Raw genomic sequence first — 7,307 nt, 5'->3', positions numbered from 1 at the left:
AGAAGAAAGTCATAATTCTGACATTAAAGTCAGAATTCTGAGTTTAAGGTCAGAATTGTGACTTTGTCCTGACTTTGAGCTCAAACCTCAAATAAATGTTTCACATGTGGCCCTAATCCTCTTCCGTAGCTTTGCAATGTTCTCTGAAATTTACTTTGGTCTTCTACAACATCTTGCAGAATTAGCAGGAATCTTTATCACACAGACCGGTGACTAGGTAGACAGGTACTTAGACAGCTCAGTCAGTTAGACAGGTGATTTGTTAGACAGTTGGTTAGTTAGACAGGTAATTATATAGACCAGACAGGTGGCCAGTTAGAAGGGTGATTAGTTTGACAGCTCAGTCAGACGTGGTCAGTTAGACAGGTGATTTGTTAGAGAGGTAGTTTGTGAGACAGATTAGTCAATTAGACGTGATTCGTTAGACAGCTCAGTTAGATAGGTGGTTAGTTAGACAAGTGATTAGTTAGACAGATAGTTGGACAGGTTAGTCAGACATGATTCATTAGACAGGTAGGTAGACAGGCGGTCAGTTAGACCAATGGTCAATTAGACAGGTGATTAGTTAGACAGGTGATTAGTTAGACAGCTCAGTCAGACAGGTGGTCAGTTAGACAGGTAATTCGTTAGACAGGTAGACAGCTCAGTCAGTTAGACAGCTCAGTTAGACAGGTGGTCAGTTACACAGGTGATTTGCTGGACAGATTAGTCAGCTAGACAGGTGGTCAGTTAGACAAGTGATTTGTTAGACAGGTTAGTTAGACAGGTAATGATATAGGTCAGACAGGTGGCCAGGTAGACGGGTGATTAATTTGACAGCTCAGTCAGACGTGGTCAGTTAGACAGGTGATTTGTTAGAGAGGTAGTTTGTGAGACAGATTAGTCAATTAGATGTGATTCGTTAGACAGATAGACAGCTCAGTTAGACAAGTGATTAGTTAGACAGATAGTTAAACAGGTTAGTCAGTTAGACCTGATTCATTAGACAGGTAGTTAGACAGGTGGTCAGTTAGACATGTGGGAAGTTAGATAGGTGATTCGTTAGACAGGTAGAAAGCTCAGTCAGTTAGACAGCTCAGTTAGACAGGTGGTCAGTTAGACAGGTGATTTGTTGGACAGATTAGTCAGCTAGACAGGTGGTCAGTTAGACAAGTAGTAGACAGCTCAATCAATTAGGCAAGTGGTCAGATAGACAAGTGATTTGTTAGACAGGTTAGTTAGACAGGTAATGATATAGGTCAGACAGGTGGCCAGGTAGACGGGGGATTTGTTAGACAGGTAGTTTGTGAGACAGATAAGCTGTTAGATGTGATTCGTTAGACAGGTAGCTAGACAGCTCAGTTAGTTAGACAGGTGATTTGTTAGACAGATTAGTCAGCTAGACAGGTGGTCAGTTAGACATGTGGGAAGTTAGACAGGTGATTTGTTAGAGAGGTTGTTTGTTAGACGTGATTCATTAAACAGGTAGCTAGACAGGTGGTCAGTTAGACAGGTGATTCATTAGACAGGTAGATGGCTCAGACAAGTAGTTAGACAGGTTAGTCAGAGAGGTGGTCAGATAAGACAGGTGACTGCTTACCTTCCTGCTAATTCTGCAGATGCTCATAAAATAGTTGCAAGTGTGCAAAAAATTGTTGTGAAAAAAATGAACATGCAGAATTTGAAATGTAAATTCCATTCGGCCACACGTTACAAAAGTTTGGAATATTAAGGCATCCATATGGCTGGAAGAATAGCGTCCTCCGATACACATGTACAAGATGATGAAACAGCAAGGTGAAAATGTTGTTCCACTTCACGTTACGCCTCACAGTTCAAACTATGAAGCGCTGTCTGTTCTTTGAACCGGTTGATTCTTTTAAAGAGGTATATTCAACATTAAATATTCATTTTTTGATCATAGCTTTCTCGTAACGTTACTTGCAAAGTAAGCTTGCCAGTGGTGTTACAACCTCACACATCTTATAATACAAGTACAACATATTTGGGGAGTTTCTTGTTTCAGTACACTAGATATTGCCAAAAACAGTGGCAAACATTTTCAATTATTCATCAAAGGAAATAGTGATTATAGCTCACAACTTTAAAACGCATTTGTTGTCAAATATTTTCATGTTTCTAAAACGTGTTGCACATTTACAAGTACTTCACAACCAACAAATCTACGCAAGTTTGCAGTTTGTGTCGTAACATTGCCGCACGCTGTGCACAAACGTGCATGTGGCTTTTCAGTTGTTGATTAGAGTTCACGTTTGCGGATGTGTGTTCCAAGTTTGATAGTCATGTTTCAACCTCATACATATTATGATACGAGTATGACAGCTTGTGGAGTGATTTTGTGCATGAAGACGCTGCCAAAATGGCTGCAAACGTTTTGAACAATTCACAGAAAGAAATATTGATTATCGCTCTTAGCATCAAGACTATCTAGACTAGTGTCTAGACTAGACAATCTAGATGATCTAGACTAGATCTAGACTAAATACACTAGCTAGACTAGACTAGGCAGATAAGACTAAACTATCTAGACATCTAGATAGTCTAGACTATATATCTGGACTAGTCTAAAATGAACTACAATACTCTAACAAACTTAAACTAAGTTAAAAATCCAATAAATTAGCTAGAGACTGGACTATCTAGACTAGTGTCTACACTCGATTCAATCTGTCTGTCAAGACTAAGCTACGGTAAACTAAGATACACTATGCTAACTAACCTAAACTAAGCTATACACAGAGCTAAAATTGATTAAAAGAAAATAAATGCTAATTTAAAGGTAATCCTAAACTAAACCAAACTTGACTGCCCTAGCTAGACTAGACTTGGCAGATGAGACTAGACTAAACTATCTAGACTAGTACTAGTGTCAAGTCAAGAGTAATTGAAAATGTATGAAGAGAATACTTACCATCTCCCACAGCTTAATCCCATCAACTGAAAGCAATATTAGAGATCCTGACCTGGTCAACACCACATCCTTTGAGTTGACGGATTTGTACAGAAGAGGATTAGGGCCATATGTGGAAAATTTGAGTTCTCAGAAAAAAGTCAGAATATTGACAAAGTCAGAATTCTGAGTTTAAGGTCAGAATTCTGACTTTGTCCTGACTTTGAGCTCAGACCTGAAATAAATGTTTCACATGTGGCCCTAATCCTCTTCCGCAGATTTGCAATGTTCTCTGAAATTTCCTTTGGTCTTCTACAACATCTTGCAGAATTAGCAGGAATCTTTATCACACAGACCGGTGACTAGTTAGACAGGTACTTAGACAGCTCAGTCAGTTAGACAGGTGATTTGTTAGGCAGTTGGTTAGTTAGACAGGTAATTATATAGGCCAGACAGGTGGCCAGTTAGATGGGTGATTAGTTTGACAGCTCAGTCAGACATGTGGTCAGTTAGACAGGTGACTCATTAGACAGGTAGATGGCTCAGACAAGTAGTTAGACAGGTTAGTCAGAGAGGTGGTCAGATAAGACAGGTGACTGCTTACCTTCCTGCTAATTCTGCAGATGCTCATAAAATAGTTGCAAGTGTGCAAAAAATTGTTGTGAAAAAAATGAACATGCAGAATTTGAAATGTAAATTCCATTCGGCAACACGTTACAAAAGTTTGGAATATTAAGGCATCCATATGGCTGGAAGAATAGCGTCCTCCGATACACATGTACAAGATGATGAAACAGCAAGGTGAAAATGTTGTTCCACTTCACGTTACGCCTCACAGTTCAAACTATGAAGCGCTGTCTGTTCTTTGAACCGGTTGATTCTTTTAAAGAGGTATATTCAACATTACATATTCATTTTTTGATCATAGCTTTCTCGTAACATTACTTGCAAAGTAATCTTGCCAGTGGTGTTACAACCTCACACATCTTATAATACAAGTACAACATATTTGGGGAGTTTCTTGTTTCAGTACATTAGATATTGCCAAAAACGGTGGCAAACATTTTCAATTATTCATCAAAGGAAATATTGATTATAGCTCACAACTTTAAAACGCATTTGTTGTCAAATATTTTCATGTTTCTAAAACGTGTTGCACATTTACAAGTACTTCACAACCAACAAATCTACGCAAGTTTGCAGTTTGTGTCGTAACATTGCCGCACGCTGTGCACAAACGTGCATGTGGCTTTTCAGTTGTTGATTAGAGTTCACAGTTGCGGATGTGTGTTCCAAGTTTGATAGTCATGTTTCAACCTCATACATATTATGATACGAGTATGACAGCTTGTGGAGTGATTTTGTGCATGAAGACGCTGCCAAAATGGCTGCAAACGTTTTGAACAATTCACAGAAAGAAATATTGATTATCGCTCTTAGCATCAAGACTATCTAGACTAGTGTCTAGACTAGACAATCTAGATGATCTAGACTAGATCTAGACTAAATACACTAGCTAGACTAGACTAGGCAGATAAGACTAAACTATCTAGACATCTAGATAGTCTAGACTATATATCTGGACTAGTCTAAAATGAACTACAATACTCTAACAAACTTAAACTAAGTTAAAAATCCAATAAATTAGCTAGAGACTGGACTATCTAGACTAGTGTCTACACTCGATTCAAATCTGTCTGTCTAGACTAAGCTACGGTAAACTAAGATACACTATGCTAACTAACCTAAACTAAGCTATACACAGAGCTAAAATTGATTAAAAGAAAATAAATGCTAATTTAAAGGTAATCCTAAACTAAACCAAACTTGACTGCCCTAGCTAGACTAGACTTGGCAGATGAGACTAGACTAAACTATCTAGACTAGTACTAGTGTCAAGTCAAGAGTAATTGAAAATGTATGAAGGGAATACTTACCATCTCCCACAGCTTAATCCCATCAACTGAAAGCAATATTAGAGATCCTGACCTGGTCAACACCACATCCTTTGAGTTGACGGATTTGTACAGAAGAGGATTAGGGTCACATGTGGAAAATTTGAGTTCTCAGAAAAAAGTCAGAATATTGACAAAGTCAGAATTCTGAGTTTAAGGTCAGAATTCTGACTTTGTCCTGACGTTGAGCTCAGACCTCAAATAAATGTTTCACATGTGGCCCTAATCCTCTTCCGCAGATTTGCAATGTTCTCTGAAATTTCCTTTGGTCTTCTACAACATCTTGCAGAATTAGCAGGAATCTTTATCACACAGACCGGTGACTAGTTAGACAGGTACTTAGACAGCTCAGTCAGTTAGACAGGTGATTTGTTAGACAGTTGGTTAGTTAGACAGGTAATTATATAGGCCAGACAGGTGGCCAGTTAGATGGGTGATTAGTTTGACAGCTCAGTCAGACATGTGGTCAGTTAGACAGGTGATTTGTTAGAGAGGTAGTTTGTGAGACAGATTAGTCAATTAGATGTGATTCGTTAGACAGACAGCTCAGTTAGATAGGTGGTTAGTTAGACAGGTAGACAGCTCAGTCAGTTAGACAGCTCAGTTAGACAGGTGGTCAGTTAGACAGGTGATTCGTTAGACAGGTAGACAGCTCAGTCAGTTAGACAGCTCAGTTAGACAGGTGGTCAGTTAGACAGGTGATTTGTTGGACAGATTAGTCAGCTAGACAGGTGGTCAGTTAGACAAGTAGTAGACAGCTCAATCAGTTAGACAAGTGGTCAGATAGACAAGTGATTTGTTAGACAGTTAGGTTAGTTAGACAGGTAATGATATAGGTCAGACAGGTGGCCAGGTAGACGGGTGATTAGTTTGACAGCTCAGTCAGACAGGTGGCCAGGTAGACGGGTGATTTGTTAGACAGGTAGTTTGTGAGACAGATAAGCTGTTAGATGTGATTTGTTAGACAGGTAGCTAGACAGCTCAGTTAGTTAGACAGGTGATTTGTTAAACAGATTAGTCAGCTAGACAGGTGGTCAGTTAGACATGTGGTATGTTAGACATGTGGGAAGTTAGACAGGTGATTTGTTAGAGAGGTAGATGGCTCAGACAAGTAGTTAGACAGGTTAGTCAGAGAGGTGGTCAGATAAGACAGGTGACTGCTTACCTTCCTGCTAATTCTGCAGATGCTCATAAAATAGTTGCAAGTGTGCAAAAAATTGTTGTGAAAAAAATGAACATGCAGAATTTGAAATGTAAATTCCATTCGGCAACACGTTACAAAAGTTTGGAATATTAAGGCATCCATATGGCTGGAAGAATAGCGTCCTCCGATACACATGTACAAGATGATGAAACAGCAAGGTGAAAATGTTGTTCCACTTCACGTTACGCCTCACAGTTCAAACTATGAAGCGCTGTCTGTTCTTTGAACCGGTTGATTCTTTTAAAGAGGTATATTCAACATTAAATATTCATTTTTTGATCATAGCTTTCTCGTAACATTACTTGCAAAGTAAGCTTGCCAGTGGTGTTACAACCTCACACATCTTATAATACAAGTACAACATATTTGGGGAGTTTCTTGTTTCAGTACATTAGATATTGCCAAAAACGGTGGCAAACATTTTCAATTATTCATCAAAGGAAATAGTGATTATAGCTCACAACTTTAAAACGCATTTGTTGTCAAATATTTTCATGTTTCTAAAACGTGTTGCACATTTACAAGTACTTCACAACCAACAAATCTACGCAAGTTTGCAGTTTGTGTCGTAACATTGCCGCACGCTGTGCACAAACGTGCATGTGGCTTTTCAGTTGTTGATTAGAGTTCATGTTTGCGGATGTGTGTTCCAAGTTTGATAGTCATGTTTCAACCTCATACATATTATGATACGAGTATGACAGCTTGTGGAGTGATTTTGTGCATGAAGACGCTGCCAAAATGGCTGCAAACGTTTTGAACAGTTCACAGAAACAAATACTGATTATCGCTCTTAGCATCAAGACTATCTAGACTAGTGTCTAGACTAGACAATTTAGATGATCTAGACTAGATCTAGACTAAATACACTAGCTAGACTAGACTAGGCAGATAAGACTAAACTATCTAGACATCTAGATAGTCTAGACTATATATCTGGACTAGTCTAAAATGAACTACAATACTCTAACAAACTTAAACTAAGTTAAAAATCCAATAAATTAGCTAGAGACTGGACTATCTAGACTAGTGTCTACACTCGATTCAATCTGTCTGTCTAGACTAAGCTACGGTAAAGTAAGCTACACTATGCTAACTAACCTAAACTAAGCTATACACAGAGCTAAAATTGATTAAAAGAAAATAAATGCTAATTTAAACTTAATCCTAAAATAAGACAAACTTGACTACACTAGTTAGACTAGACTGGCAGATGAGACTAGACCAAACTATCTAGACTAGTGTCAAGACTAGTGTC

This window comes from Centroberyx affinis, unplaced genomic scaffold (assembly GCF_046629955.1).
Source record: "Centroberyx affinis isolate AG114_WGS23_722 - 3 ecotype Tasmania unplaced genomic scaffold, CSIRO-AGI_Caff_v1 ptg001082l_1, whole genome shotgun sequence".
NCBI lineage: Eukaryota > Metazoa > Chordata > Actinopteri > Beryciformes > Berycidae > Centroberyx > Centroberyx affinis.
Note: the sequence above shows the minus strand (reverse complement) of the source record.